The 16,995-nt window shown below is 39.4% G+C and overlaps 1 protein-coding gene across 4 annotated transcripts in view; it reads right to left on the reverse strand.

Annotated features, from left to right (window-relative positions):
* Nucleotides 1-16,995, reverse strand: part of Rala (Ras-like protein A) — a 287,845-nt gene that overhangs the window by 35,293 nt on the left and 235,557 nt on the right. The window lies entirely within an intron of this gene.

Consider the following 16,995-nt stretch of genomic DNA (forward strand, 5'->3'; position numbering starts at 1 on the left):
TTATTTAAATTATATAAGAATTATTTTAGTGCTTGAAAATTTTCATTGTAGGAAAATAAAGAAAAATAAGACTATAAATAGGAAAAAAGCAATACTAGTCCTGAGGGGATATGGAAGTTAGAGCAAAAACAATGTTTCCAATATGTGGTTTATCCGAATTTCCCCCCTCCCCCAGATAATCAAAATATTAGATATCCACTGTACTCTGAATAGGCATTTCACATTGTTTTTTTCTTATGAAAGACCCTGACATGCTGCAGAGAGGATGAGACATATAAAGTTAGGCAATTTTGAAATTATGGATGGCTGTTTATTAGAAAAACCTTTGAGCCTAAAGGCAAGTAAGGCTCCGGAGTTGATGGAATATACAGAGTAATTTTGAAAGTGGTAGCCAGAGAGTATGGTGAACCACTGAGGTTAATTATGAGAGCATCACTGAAACTTGGAGACATTCCTTTGGATTGGAGATGTGCCAACGTATCACCAATACATGAAGGTGATTCTAAGACTGAAGTCTATAAGTACAGACTGGTTAGTCTGACTTGAGTGGTAGTGAAAATCTTAGAAGCAAAGATAGTGCAATCCAGGGACATTTAGATGTAAATGGTATTCTGAAGGACACACATGGTTTTGTTAAGGGAAAATCATGTTTAACTAACCTGGTAAGCTATTTTTACACAATTACACATGAGCCGGATGTGGAGAACAATTTTTATATAGTTCATTTCACTCAGTCCCACATAAAAGGTTACTGTATAAGCTCAAGCAAGTTGGGACTACTGGAAATATTCAAAGATGGACTGCAGGGTGGCTGCAAAGCAGAATGCAAAGGGTTGTGATTAATGGATATTCCTCAGATTGATATAACATCAGAAGTGAGGTCCCCCATGGATCAGTTCTTGGACCATTGTTTCTGACTTTCACAAATTACACTGACAAAGGAATAGAAGGTGTGATGTCAAAATTTGCAGACAATGTAAAGACTGCAAGAGTCATTAATGAGCAATGCCAAGCAACATTCCTTCAGGATGACTTGAACAGGCTTAAAGAATGTTCAAAAAAGTGGCAGCTATGTCTTCATGCAGCAAAACACAAGGTCTTAGGGCGCTTACACGTAGAACGCAGGTAGCTGCTTACTGGAAACCAGCAACAACATAAAGTGGAAACTTCTCACTGGTTATGAACACGTAGAAAACAGTTGACCAGTGCAACTTCTCGGCATGCAATGGGGTAAAGTTTTGCACTGGTCATCTGCATGTCGCTGCTGGTTCCAGTAAGTGGTTAACTGCATTCTATCTGTAAGCACCCTAACGGTGTATACAGGTAGAAGTTGCACTGGTCAACTGCTTTCTATGTGTTCATACCGAGAAGTTGCATTGGTCAACTCTTTTCTAGGTGTTTATATATAGCGAGAAGTTTCCACTTTATGTCGCTGCTGGTTTCCGGTAAGCGGCTACCGGCGTTCTACGTGTAAGCACCCTTAGACTCAAAAAATAATAAATCCAAAATAATTTATACACTTGGTCGAGTTGAATTAAAAACAGTACAGAAAGAAAGAGATCTAAAAGTTACAATACAGAAGCTCTTCGAACAAGGTAAACAGGCAGCCAGGAAAGCCCATGGCGTCCTATCAACAATTTATTCAACAATATCTTGTAAAATAGAGAGATCATAATCCCACTTTATAAGGTAATTGCAAGAACACCATGTCCAAGTATGGACACCTCATCTGCAAAAATACATTGAGCTTCTTAACTAATAGTACTTAGTACCATGCATGGGTTGGAGGATGAGAAGATGAAGGAAGGCATTTGTTGACATTAGACCCGAACTTCTGTAGATTATAATTTTAAGGAAATACATATGAAGATTGTTCCAGAAAACAGAAGTTGAATGAATAAATGAGGAAGAAGAAAAGTTGATTCTGTGAGTTTGAATTTAGCATTAGCAAGGGTACATGATGTAAGAAAGCAAACTTATATAGCATCAGCCAAAAAAAAAAAAAAAAACCCCTTCTCATTTCACTCATCCACCAGCTCCAAATGTTTGTCTAGTTCTTCCTTGAATCTGTTTAAGCTATCAACTTCTACAACAACAGATGGAAGTTTATTCCACCAATCAACCGCCCGCTGGCTAAAGGCATACTACTGCACATCTATCCTACAACTGTCTTTCCTCAATTTGAATTTATGCCCTCTCAGGCAATTATTCTGAGCAAGAGGAAGAATCCCATCAGCATTGAGCATGTTCAAACAATTCAAGGCTTTATACACCTCAATCAGATCACCTTGCAGGTGCCTAGTCTCCAGACACAGTAATTTGCAAAACTTAAGCCTTTCTTCCCTTTGTTCCATTCACTAATCTTGTTGCTCTTCTCTCTACTTGTTCCAACAGCTCAACATCCTTCTTAAAATGAGGCCTCCAGATCTGTATACAGTACTCAAGGTGTGGCCTGACCATTGCCTTATACAAGGGGATAATCACTTCCTTATCCCTGCTAGAAAATTTCCTGTTTATCATTGACAAGACACCATGAGCTTCTTTTGCAGACCGTCTGCACTGCTTGGAAAACTTCATATCTGCCTGCACAATTACCCCAGGTCCTTTTCACTCTCTACCTCTGTCAGTGTAGTACCACACGATTGATACATTACTCTAGGGCTACTGATTCCCATATGCAGTACTTTACATTTGTCAATGTTAAACTTCAGGTGCCACCTCTCAGCACATCTACTCAACTTTTCTAGAACCTGTTGCAGCAACGTACTGTCATTAACAACCCTGCAAACCTTCTTATCGTCTGCAAACTTGGACATTAAGCCTGATATACCATCAATGAATACAGAAAACAACAATGGACCCAACTCTGAACCCTGGGGAACTCCACTAATAACATTAGTTCACGAAGATCAGTGCCCATTACCGCTCTGTCTTCTCCCACTCAATCATCCCTTTATCCATAGCAGCAATTTGCCTCCAATGCCACACTGCTCCAATTTGTGCAGCAGCCTTCCATGTGCAACAGTATCAAAAGCCTTCCATGTGCAACAGTATCAAAAGCTTTCCTAAGATCCAAATATGATATCAAAATTCTTTGCATCCAGTTCCTCTGTGACTACATCATAGTATCCAATCAAACTGATCAGACAAGACTTCCCTTAACAAACCCATACTGTGTCCGAGCTATAAAGTCTTGTCTAGATGATCCTGCAATGCTTCTTTAACAGTGCCTCCATTAATTTCCCTGGAACAAAGTTAAACTAACAGGTCTGTAATTACCTGTTTCCCCCTTTAATCCTCCTTTGTGGATCGGGTCACATTTCCAGTCCATGATTACCTTCCCTGAGTCCAAGGAAGCTCTCATAATTATGGCTAAGGATTTGCTTACTTCCTTTGCTGCCTCCTTTAATATAACTGGATAGATCCCATCCACACCAGGTGCCTTTCTTGTGTTTATCTTCAACAATTTCTTTTCCACTTTACTCTCAGTTATTACAAGATTATCTAATTTACTGCCATAGTTGATTACACCTCTGGCATTCCCCTCACTGAATAACTCCTCACGTGTGAATGTCGATGCAAAATATTCATTTAGCTTGTTAGCTATCTGAGCAGGATCAACAACAGTTGAACCATCGATAAAGTGGACCAATCTGATTCATCCCCTTTTTTCTAGAGTTTACATAAGTAAAGAACTCTTTGCTGTTTTTCTTTGCACAGTAATTTGGACAGTAAAAGGATGTTGACGGGTTGCGGCACATGTTTGGACTGCTTTCAAAGAGAGAATGAGAATTATAGAAACCAAATTCAGAAGAACAGTGCACATATAAGTTGTTGTTATTTGGTTTTTTTTTTTAGGAGCATTAGCAACTAAGGCCATACTGCTCCGGGGTTATGCGGTGGTCACTCCCTGACCTTTCCGCATCCTCCGTATTTGGTGGCTCACGGGCTCGAACCCCAGTCTAATCAAGAAGCATGTGCTACGCACTGCTGCTCCTGTCCACAGAGATGCCCTGCACATAGAAATATCTACAGAAAAAGAAGGTAGCAGAATGAGAAGGTCTATGAGAGAGAGCGGAGAGACTCTTTCTCAATTAATGACTCTGTCAGAGATGAGTCATTAATTAATCTAACTACACAATTCTGAATGGAATCCAGATGCGTGAAAGAGGTTTTGAGGGCACCGCCTCAGATGTGGGAACAATATTCCATGGAAGGGCGATTTGTGATTTGTAGTGACTAGCTGTTTGGAAGAAAAGTAATGCCAAGAGTGAAAGAGAAAACCTAGTTTCTTTAGATGCAGAAGAAGCAATATTTGTAATGTGTATATGCCAAGAGAGATTAGAAGCCAAGGTAATCCCCAATAGAAATATATCATCTTGCCTAGAAATCTGAGTTTCATCGAAGATATGCATAGGGGCAGAAGAATCCTTTTTTGCAAGATTTAAGACAGGGCCAAGTTTCAGAAGGATTGAAATCAACTAAGTTATCTTTGTGCTACTGGAAAATTACTTAGAGATCAGCATTTAAGGAATTGGTAGTGGATATTCGAGAGAAGTTGAAGCTGTTTGAGCAGGGCAAAGTTTCAAAAACTTGAATGCGAAATGCAATGTGCTATCATTGGCAAAACTATGAATAGGATTTCTGCTCAATGGGAAAAAGTCATTAATATATAAGAGGAAAAGAGTGAGAGAAAGAACTGAACCTTGGGGAACTCCAGCATTAGTGGAGAAGCTATAGGAATTTAGCTAGAAGGGATAAGGAGGTGATTATCCCCTTGTATAAGGCAATGGTGAGGCCACACCTTGAGTACTGTGTACAGGTCTGAAAACCTCATTTTAGGAAGGATGTAGAGCTGCTGGAACGAGTACAGAGAACGAGTACAGCAATGGAAGAAAGGGGTGCCCTTACCAAGAAAGGCTTAAATTCTGCAAATTGCAGCTTCTGGACTTTAGGTACCTGTGAGGTGATCTGATGAGGTGAATAAAGGCTTGCAAGGATTGAGAGCAGGCTCAATTTGTAATCATGTTGTAATCTGAGCAAAAGGAATTCTTCCTTTTGCTCAGATTACAAACCTGAGGGGAGGCACAAATTCAAATTGAGAAAGATTGTTGTTGTTGTTTGGTTTTTAGGAGCATTAGCAGCTTAGGCCATATTGCTCCGGGATATGCGGTAGTCATTCCCAGACCTTTCCGCATCATCCGTATTTGGTGGTGACTGGCTTGAACCCCGGTCTAATTAAGAAATGTGTGCTACGCACTGCTGCTCCTTCCCACCTGGCTACGGAGGCGCCCATTGAGGAAGGACAGTTGTAGAATAGATGTGTGGAAGTTTGCCTTTAGCCAGCTGGTAGTTGATTGCTGGAACAGACTTCCATCTGTTGTGGAAGTTTATAGCTTAAATAAATTTAAGGCTGAACTTTGTCAAACAGTTGGAGTGACTGGATGGATGAAATGGGAAGATTTTTTTAAATTTTTTAAAAAATTTTTTTCCTTTTTTTTGGCTGATGTATAAGCTTGCTTTCTTGCATCATTTGTCTCAACTAATGCTAATGCTAAGTTAGAAGACGCGGAACCATCTATCATCACCCACAGTGAGCAGTCAGAGAGAAAACTGGATACCAAATTACAAAAAGTAATTGTCATACCATAAGATGGAAGCTTAATAACAGGACCTTTATGCCAAACACGATCAGAAGCCTTTGAAATGGCAATAGCAACTGCTTAAGTTTCACCAAACTTTTCCACTGAATTTGTCCACAGAAGGTAATATAAGCCAGAAAATCACTAGTGGATCAACACAGATGGAACCCATACTGGCAATTGTTCATCAGACGGAAGATTTCTAGGTAGTTTAAGAGTTGGCAGTTAACTTATTTCTCCATTATTTCAGAAAGGAGCAGAAGTAATTGCAATGAGACCATAACTGATTAGGAGGGATTTGCCACCCTTTGTAGGAAATTGCTGGATTAGAGCAATTTCCAAGCAGAAGGAAAAACACCTTTGGAATAAGAAAGTGAAAAAAGGCAACACAGAACAGGAGTAATTTCAAGAGCACAGGTTTTGAGAACAAGTGGAGAAATACCATCAGGACTTGGAGCTTTCTTAACATCAAGATTCATTAAAATCTTTCTGATGGAAGATGAATGGAGTGTACTGGGAATGGTGGGAGGTGGTTTACAAAGATTATTGATCTTTGTAAACCTTTTTTTCCCTTCCTATTTTTCTTCCAGCTTAATACATGAGCTGGAAGAGATGCTAGCAGGTCAGCTTTATCCTTGGTTGAATTGGCAATAGAACCATCTGTTTTTAACAAAGGTGGAACAGAGATGGGCAAAAGTTATGGCTGTTGTTATTTGTTATGTTGTTATTTGGTTTTTAGGAGCATTAGCAACTAAGGCCATATTGCTCGGGGGATATGTGGTGGTCATTCCCTGACCTTTCTGGTTCCTCCATATTTGGTGGCTCACAGGCTTGAACCCCAGTCTAATCAAGAAGCATGTGCTACGCACTGCTGCTCCTGCCCACCTGGCTACGGAGGCGCCATAAAAGTTATGGCCAATAGCTGTGGCAAGAAACCAGAATGCTCGACTACCATTTGGACAGGAAGCAAGTTTTCTACCCTTAACCTGTTCAAACTCTAGTTTGGACTGATTAATAAATGCATTACAATTGTTGCGAGCTTTGGTGTAGGCAGAAAATGAACCTGGAGATTTCGATACGAGACAATTATGATATCCGACATTCTTCTCTTGAACTGTCCAAGAACATTTATTGGAAAACCACGGTTTAGATAAAGAACGAGATTTTGAGGTGGAGTGTGGAATAAGGATTCCATCCTTACAAGAAAAATTTCACTGACACGATCTGAGCAAACATTGACATCAGAAAATTTGAAACAGTAATCTGACAAAGGAAAAATAGAAAAGAAATCTTGCAGATCATCCCATTTGGCATTCTTATAATGCCAAACAACACTCCCCTCGACCTCAGCATCTTGATCAGCTACATCCGTGTGACTATAAAATGGAGCCAACAATTGTTGTAAACATTAAAAACACCAATGAAAATTACCTCACCGTTAGGAAATTTGAACTGGAGAAAGTCAAGTTTCAAAAAGAGTTCCAAGTGATTAGTGGGGTTGGGAGAACGATAGAGGCAACAGATGAATTTAATAGAATGTGGTAGGGAGAATTTAAGCCAGAGAAGATCGAAAAGGAAAGATTCCAAATTACTAAGTCTCTGACAGGGAATATCAGAATGGATATATGCACATACCACCTTTAAAGCGAAGGGAATAAACCAATAATTGAGATTCTGTCAGAATAAAGTACATCGGGTTTGGCAGACTGTAAGTGGAAATGCACATCATTGAGATTAGAGCTGAGACTACGCATATTGGTGAAATGAATGAGGAAGTTTTTGGGAGGTGTAAATTTTTTCAGATAAGTTTGCTCTATGCTCTATAGTTTGACAATTCATGGTGTATTCAGTAGTGAGAAAAGGTAGGTACATGTTGTGTGAAATAATGAAATATTTGGATAGGGTGTAACACACGGTATACCCTTAACATGGCCTCGACAATGCCCTGCCAGAAAGTTGTTGATTACTGGAATAATTTGCCTCTGCATTGAGGCTAAAATTTGAGAAAATTCTAGGATCAATTGGATAGTTATTTACACGAGGAGGGGGTATGCATAATTTGTATTTTCTTATCTACTTTATACCCTTTTTTTTTTTTTTTTTGGCAAAAACCTGTGGCTTCCTTGCACTACATGGCTATTACTAATACCTTTTGAAATTAACAGTTTTGGTAGATTTATTATTATTTTTGAATTTAATGTAATGCATTTAGGTACTATTTAAGTAAATAAATATATATTTCATATTAGCTAAACAATGGATACAGGACGAAAAAGTAGTCACTGGATAAACAATTGGAAAGTATAAGAGACAGACAGCGAATGACACCAAATCTCAATGAGGGCATAACAGAGAAATAGATATTAGGTACCAGATGGATAGTGTAATTATCGATAATGTGTCTCATTTTAATAAACTGGAACAATGCCATGTCTGTACATTCTAATTTTCAAGCACAAAAAACAAAGTTAACCAATATAAATAAGTAGGCCAATGAGAAGTAGTAGTAGTATTGGTAGTGGCATGTGATACAAGAAAGCAAGTATATTAGCATTAGTAGAGGCATTTGATGCAAGAAAGCAAGCTTATGCAGCATCAGCCAAAAAAAAAAAAAAAACCCACTTCCACTTCACCCCTCTGTTCGTTCAAAATACCTGTCCAGCTGAGCCTTAAACTTATTTAGGCTGTCAATCTCCACCACAAGGGATGGAAGTCTGTTCCACCAACCAACCACCCGCTGGCTAAAGGCAAATTTCCGCACGTCTATCCTACACCTGTCTTTCCTCAATTTGAATTTATGCCCTCTCAGGTGATTTTTCTGAGCTAGAGGAAGAATCCCATCAGCATTGAACATGCTTAAACCATTCAAGGCTTTATACACCTCTATCAGATCACCTCGCTGGTGCCTAGTCTCCAGACACTGTAATTTGCAAAACTTAAGCCTTTCTTCGTAAGAGTACCCCTTTGTTCCATTCACTAATCTTGTTGCCCTTCTCTGTACTCGTTCCAGCAGCTCTACATCCTTCTTGAAATGAGGCCTCCAGACCTGTATACAGTACTCTAGGTGTGGCCTGACCATCGCCTTATACAATGGAATAATCACCTCCTTATCCCTGCTGGAAAAATTCCTGTATATCATTGACAATACTCCATGAGCTACTCTTGCAGCCCATCTGCACTGCTCAGAGAACTTCATATCTGCCTGCACAACCACCCCCAAGTCCCTTTCATTCTCTACCACTGTCAGTGTAGTACCACAGAGTTGATACGTTGCTCTGGGGTTGCTGTTTCCCATGTGTAGTACTTTACATTTGTCAATGTTAAACTTCATTTGCCACCTCTCAGCCCACCTGCTCAACCTTTCCAGATCCTGTTGCAGCAGCATAGTGTCAGTAGTGTCCTTGACAACCCTGCCTACCTTTGTATCGTCTGCAAACTTGGACATTAAGCCCGATATACCATCATCAATATCATTTATAAATACAGAAAACAATAATGGACCCAACACTGAGCCCTGAGGGACTCCACTAATAACATCAGTCCACGATGACCAGTGTCCATTGATTACCACTCTGTCTTCTCCCTCTCAACCACCCCTTTATCCATAGCAGCAATTTGCCTCCAATGTCACACTGCTCCAATTTGTGTAGCAGTCTTCCATGTGCAACAGTATCAAAAGCCTTTCTAAGATCCAAGTATATAATATCAAAGTTATTCCCTGCATCCAGTTCTTTTGTGACTGCATCATAGTATCCAATCAAGTTGGTCAGGCAAGACTTCCCCTTAACAAAACCATGCTGTGTCTGAGCTATAACTGAAGTCTTGGCTTAATTGATCCTGCAGTGCTTCTTTAACCAGTGCCTCCATTAATTTTCCTGGAACAGAAGTTAAGCTCACAGGTCTATAATTACTTGTGTCAGTCTTTGATCCTCCTTTGTGAATTGGGGTCACATTTGCACATTTCCAGTCTATGGGTACCTCCCCTGAGTCCAAGGAAGCTCTCATAATTATGGCTAAGGGTTTGCTTACTTCCTTTGCTGCCTCCTTTAATATAACTGGATAGATCCCATCCACCCCGGGTGCCTTTCTTGTGTTTATCTTCAACAGTTTCTCCTCCACTTTACTCCCAGTTATTTCAAGTATATAAGCTTATGCAGCATCAGCCAAAAGAAAAAAATAAAATAATAATAAAAATAAATAAATAAATAAAAATTCACACGACCATTCCCTCCAAATGCCTGTCCAATTCCTCCTTAAATTGATTTAATCTATCAACTTCCACAACAATAGATAGAAGTTTGTTCCAGCAATTAACCACCTGCTGGCTAAAGGCAAATTTCCACACATCTATTCTACATCTGTCTTTCCTTAATTTGAATTTATGCCCCCTTAGGTTTGTAATCTGAACAAGTGGAAGAATCCCATCAGAATTCAGTGTGCTCAACCCATTCGAGGCCTTATACACAATCAGATCATCGCACAGGTGCCTAGTCTCCAGCCATTGCAATTTGCAGAAAATAAGCCTCTCTTGTTAAGAGGACCCTTTGTTCCCCTCACCAACCTTGTTGCCCTTCTCTGTACATGCTCAAGAAAATCTACATCCTTCCTAAAATGAGGACTCCAGACCTGTATGCAGTACTCAAGGTGTGGCTCCACCATTGCCTTATACAGAGGGACAATCACCTCATTTTCCATGCTAGCAAAATTCCTATATACCATTGACAAAACCCCATGACCTGCCCTGGCAGCCTGTCTGCATTGCTCAGAAAACTTCATATCTGACTGCACAATTACTTCCAGGTCTTTTTCATTTTCTACAACCTTAAGTGTAGTACCACACAGTTGGTACATTTCTCTAGGGTTACTTCTACCCATATGCAGTACTTTGCATTTGTCAAGGTTAAACTTCAATTGCCACTTCTCAGCCCATCTGGCCAAATTTTCTAGATCCTGTTGCAGTAGCACACTGCCATTACTGTCATTAACAACCCTGCCAACCTTTGTATCATCTGCAAACTTCAACACTAAGCCTGATATACCTTCATCAATATCATTGATAAATACAGGGTGTTTCAGTTAAACGTTTCAGAACTTCTAAGAGGGGTAGGGTACATCCTGACAACTCGAAATCATATAGCAATGTGGGGTCGGAAATGCTTTCCTTCGAAGTTTCTTCCACGGGCTACAATGCACGCCTCACATCTCCGACGCATGGACATCCGAACATTCTGGAATACTCCAGGCGAATTTCGAATTTCTTCGGCAGCTACTGCGATTCTTGCAACCAGCTCCTCAGCATTGTCAACAGGGGTGTCATAAACTAGCGATTTCATATGACCCCAGAAATAAAAATCAAGACATGATAGGTCGGGTGACCGAGCAGGCCAACGCACGGGACCACCACGTCCGATCCACTGTTGACCAAATGTGACATCCAGGTAGTTAAGAACATCTCCGCTATAATGGGCAGGGGCTCCATCGTGTTGGAACCACATTGTCTGTTGCGTCGATGCAGAAATCTGTTCATCTCTCAAAAGTTGTGGCAATACTTGCTGCAGAAAGATCAAGTAGATAGGTCCGGTTAGACGACACGGTAACAGGTAAGGTCCAATGAGGTGATCTCCCATAATACCGGCCCATACATTGACCGAAAATCGAATTTGTGCTGCACGACGTCGTATTGCATGCGGGTTCTCGACCGCCCAGATATGGTCGTTATGCGTGTTGAAAATTCCTTCCCTTGTGAAGGATGCCTCATCGGAAAACAACACTTCAGCAGGAAAAAGGGGATTTGTAGCACATTTTCCAAGGTACCACTGTGCGAAAGCAATACGAGGTTGAAGAAACTTTGAACACTTACTTTAATCCATGTACCTTTTGCTTCTTTTCATGTATTATTAAAACGATTTCTCACTTACGGTCTCTTTTCTTTATGGTGCTTCTGTGTACAACACCGCTTCAGGAAAGCATTTCCGACCCCACATTGCTATATGATTTTGAGTTGTCAGGATGTACCCTACCCCTCTTATAAGTTCTGAAACATTTAACTTAAACACCCTGTATACAAAAAAACAGTGGACCCAAAACCAAACCCTGTGGGACTCCACTAATAACATTAGTCTACGAAGAGCAGCACCCATTGATTACCACCCTCTGTCTTCTCCCACTCAACCATCCTGTCATCCATTGTAGCAACTTACTCTTTAATACCATTCTGCTCCAATTTGTACAGTAGTCTTCCATGCGCAACAGTGTCAAAATCTTTCCTGAAATCCAAATATATGATATCAAAATTATTTTTTGCATCCAGTTCCTTTGTAACCACATCATAATAACCAATCAAATTTGTCAGACAAGACTTTCCCTTAACAAACCCATGCTGTGTCTGAATTATTGCTGCAGTCTTGTCTAGATGATCCTGCAATGCATCTTTAACTAGTGACTCCATTATTTTACCCGGAACAGAAGTTAAACTGACTGGTCTGTAATTATTCGTGTCACCCTTCGATCCTCCTCTGTGAATTGGGAATACATTTGCACATCTTCAGTCCGTGGGGACCTCCCCTGAGTCCAAACATGCTCTCATAATTATGGCTAAGTGTTTGCTTACTTCCTTTGCCGCCTCCTTTAATATAACTGGATTCATCCCCTTTTAGAGTTTATATAAGTAAAGAAATCCTGTTTTTCTTAGCATCCTTTGCCAAAGATTTCTCATAATCTGCCTTCACCTGCCTAACCTCCTTTGTGACTTGATTACAGACTAGTTTATATCTGCCATAGGCTTCTGTGTCACCTGGTAATTTATATTCATCCCATGCATTTTTCTTCTCTGTCACGAGTCTCATTATTTCATTTGATAACCATTTAGGCCTAAACCTTGAACAATATTTCTTAATAGGTATGAAACTTTTAGTAGCTTCCACAATTAATTCCTTGAATGCTTCCCACTTAGAATTTGCTGTTGGTAACATCATCAGTTGATCCCACTGTACAGAATTTAAAAACTGCCAGACCACTGTACTCACCTTTATGAAAGCAAAATCCTTTTGTTTATCCCTGATGGTAATTATATCTTTAAGTAAATCCCACATCAGTACACTGTGATTACTGACACCTAGTGGTTCTTTTATCTGCAAATTCTTAATACAAGAATGATCACTGCTGATAACCAGTTCAACAATATTACTCTCTCTGGTTGCCTCTCGAACATGCTGCTGCAGAAAACAATCATCCAATAAATCCACAAAAGTCTTACTAGTGTGTGAGTGACCAACCCACAAGTTCCAGTCAATACCTGGGAAGTTAAAATCCCCTATTATAAGACATTCTGATTTACTAGCCCACTCAATATCTCTATACAATTGTTCATTGCACTCAATCGAATCGTTAGGCCTATAACACACTCCTACTCTTATTTTTGCTTTCGCAGTGCTTATGTCAACACCAAACTGACTCAACAGTGCACTATTCATCTATATCAACTGGAGCATTGGTATACATGCACCTATTCTTATTCTTAGTTACCCTAGCTTCTTTGAACACGTCCCATATACCCACCTGTTTCATGATGACTGCTATCAGTACCTGAAACCCCCAGCACCCCCTCGCTCCAGGCCGCTGCTTATTCTAATAGAAGTGATGCAAGAATTACCTTCACCCCTGCCTGCAGCTACTTTTAACCTTTTAGTCTGTGAATATCCCAAGCTAGCAGTTTTCCAACCCACCTAACACTGCCTTGATAGCATCAGCAAATATTCTTGCACCCTTTCCACACTTAAGTGTATCCCATCCCAGTAGAAGCAATCTCTCCTGTTAACAAGCACAGACCACACTGAAAAAAATTCTATCCCTTGAGCACTGCACATTCCCTCCAGAGCCGAACTGATTGAAAGGCTCTCATTGTGCACTCCCTCCTATTGTGTCTGGGCAGAATTGCAGACCCTTTCTTTGAATTTGATAGTTTGAATGAGAGCTGTAATGCTCAATATGTTCTAGGTTGATATCAATATTTGTAAAATAATAAGAGAAGTTTACCTCAATATAATATGTAGAACACTTTCTGGTTTCCTCTTGAAATATTGTTTAGGCCTAAATGGATGTCAGATGAACTAATGAGACATATGGCAGAGAAGAAAAATGCATGGGATACATATAAATTAATGGGTGACATGGAAGACTATGATAGCTATAAGCTGGTCTGTAACCAAGTCATATTACTCTCTCTGGTTCTTGGCAAAGGATGCAAAGAAAAACAGAAAAAGAGTTCTTTACTTTTGTAAACGCTAGAAGGAAAGGGATGAATCAGACCGGTCCACTGGATATTGATGGTTCAACAGTTGAGGATCCTGCTCAAGTGGCTAACAAACTAAACGAGTATTTTGCTGCTACATTCACACATGAGAAGTTATTCACGAAGGGTAATGCCAGAGGTGAAGTAAACTCTGGCAATGAGCTAGATAATTTTGTAATAATTGAGAGTAAAGTGGAGGAGAAATTGTTGAAGATAAACATAAGAAAGGCACCTTGGGTGGATGGGATCTATCCAGTTATATTAAAGGAGGCAACAAAGAAAGTAAGCAAACCCTTAGCCATAGTTATGAGAGCTTCTTTGGACTCAGGGGAGGTACCCATAGACTGGAGATGTGCAAATGTAAATCCAATTCACAAAGGAGGATCAAAGGCTGACACAAGTAATTATAGACTTGAGTTTAATTTCTGTTCCAGGAAAATTAATGAAGGAACTGGTTAAAGAAGCACGGCAAGATCATCTAGAGAAGACTTCATTTTTTCCTTGGACACAGCATAGTTTTGTTAAGGGAAAGTCTTGCCTGACCAATTTGATTGGATACTATGATGCAGTCACAAAAGAACTGGATGCAGGGAATAACTTTGATATTATATATTTGGATCTTAGAAAGGCTTTTGGTACTGTTGCACATGGAAGACTGCTGCACAAATTGGAGCAGTGTGACATTGGAGGCAAATTGCTGCTATGGATAAAGGGGTGGTTGAGGGGGAGAAGACAGAGTGGTAATCAATGGACACTGCTCATCGTGGACTAATGTTATTAGTGGAGTCCCTCAGGGCTCAGTGTTGGGTCCATTATTGTTTTCTGTATTTATAAATGATATTGATGATGGTATATCAAGCTTAATGTCCAAGTTTAAAGACGTTACAAAGGTTGGCAGGGTTGTTAAGGACACTACTGATGCTATGCTGCTGCAACAGGATCTGGAAAGATTGAGCAGATGGGTTGAGAGGTGGCAAATGAAGTTTAACATTGACAAATGTAAAGTACTACATATGGGAAACAGTAATCCCAGAGCAACGTATCAACTCTGTGGTACTACACTGACAGTGGCAGAGAATGAAAAGGACCTGGGGGTAATCGTGCAGGCAGATATGAAGTTCTCTGAGCAGTACAGATGGGCTGCAAGAGTAGGTCATGGTGTCTTGTCAATGGTATACAGGAATTTTTCTAGCAGGGATAAGGAGGTGATTATTCCCTTGTATAAGGCAATGGTCGGGCCACACCTTGAGTACTGTATACAGGTTTGGAGGCCTCATTTCAAGAAGGATGTAGAGCTGCTGGAACGAGTACAGAGAAGGGCAACAAGATTAGTGAATGGAACAAAGGGTTGCTCTTACAAAGAAAGGCTTAAGTTTTGCAAATTACAGTGTCTGGAGATCACCTGAGAGGGCATAAATTCAAATTGAGGAAAGACAGATATAGGATAGATGTGCGGAAATTTGCCTTTAGCCAGCAGGTAGTTGTTTGGTGGAACAGACTTCCATCCCTTGTTGTGGAAGTTGATAGCCTAAATAAATTTAAGGCTCAGCTGGACAGGTATTTCGAACAAACGAAGGGGTGAAATAGGAGTGGTTTTTTTTTTTTTTTTTCGGCTGATGCTGCATAAGATTGCTTTCTTGCATCATATGCCTCTACTAATGCTAACTTCTGTATGATACTCTCCAGCAATTAAAACGAATAAAATCACAAATCTTACATTACAGTAAAAAATAATTAAAACTCAACTGAACACAATTAGAAATCAAAGAAACACAAAAATTAATCTAATAATTTAAAAAATTGTACGAAAAAATTGTACAAGAAAATCCTTTTTTTGCAATTTTTTTCGTTAAATTTCTTTCAATTAAATTTTTAATTGCATTAGACTGATTTTTAATTGTGTTAATTTGATTTCTAATTGTGTTTAAATATTTTTTAGTGTAATGTAAGATTTGCGATTTTTTCGTTTTAATTGGTGGAGAGCACCATACGGTAGTGTTCTATGTATTATATTGAGGTTAATTTCTCTTATTATTTTACAATTTGGAGAAATATAAATAAGTAGGCAAATGAGAAGTAAGGCATACAATTGGGCAAAACACTGATGTCACACATATGTAGTATTTGGCAAAATGTACCTCTGAATTGTTGTTAAATTGTATGAGCCAGGCAATCATACCGTTGTCAAATAGACTTGATTCCATCTATGGCACCATTTGCAATATTAAAAAAAATAAAAACTAAACTATTTGAAATGCACATAAAATATGAACTGGAGCAAATATTCAAGTTACAAAAGCAATCAGGTCTTTACTACATATTTCCCAAAACAATGAAATAGGAAAGGTGAAGGTCTTTTTACTATCTCTGTACAAAAGAAACATTAAATTCTGTGAAAGCTATCCCTCCATCTTGCTGAAAATGTAAGGGTGATTCAAGGTTGACCTGAACATCAGAGCTCCTGACAACATCAGTGCCCTTGACAACATTATGATAATGTGATCTCTTTGACAATTCATGAAGTTTCCTGGATCTTTTCTTATTAACTGCTATGTACATCATTACATAGTAGGTTATTAATATTGCATATTAATTGACATACCCTATGGTAACTGACAGAGTATGTACCCCTACTGCATTCCACAAAACTTTACCAATTCTTGTGTTTTTTTGGTAATGGTGGGTCTTTGTAGTACTAGTACTACTCCATGCTGCATTACTTTGACCCAGGAGAGGTATACCTTGATGAAAGGAATGCATCTGGATCCAATTTAAAATGGTGCAAATGTTCAATGGACACGGCAATATTTTATTCCCTCTGGTAAAACATTAACATCTCTAAAGTGCATCATGTACATATCTTTTTAAATTTTTTTCAAAAGTAAGTAGCCATAAATAATTGTTTCACTTCCAACACTTAAGCACACTTTAGATACAATATCCCCTGAACTTGTAATCAACCTGTTTATAAAATTAGTTCTGGAACTAATTTTATAAACAGGTTCACTGGTGCAGGCTTTAATCACCTTCTGGTGATTAAAGCCTGCACCAGTGAACCGTTGA

Source organism: Mastigoproctus giganteus, chromosome 10, assembly GCF_048544385.1.
Source record: "Mastigoproctus giganteus isolate SK-2022 chromosome 10, ASM4854438v1, whole genome shotgun sequence".
Classification (NCBI taxonomy): domain Eukaryota; kingdom Metazoa; phylum Arthropoda; class Arachnida; order Uropygi; family Thelyphonidae; genus Mastigoproctus; species Mastigoproctus giganteus.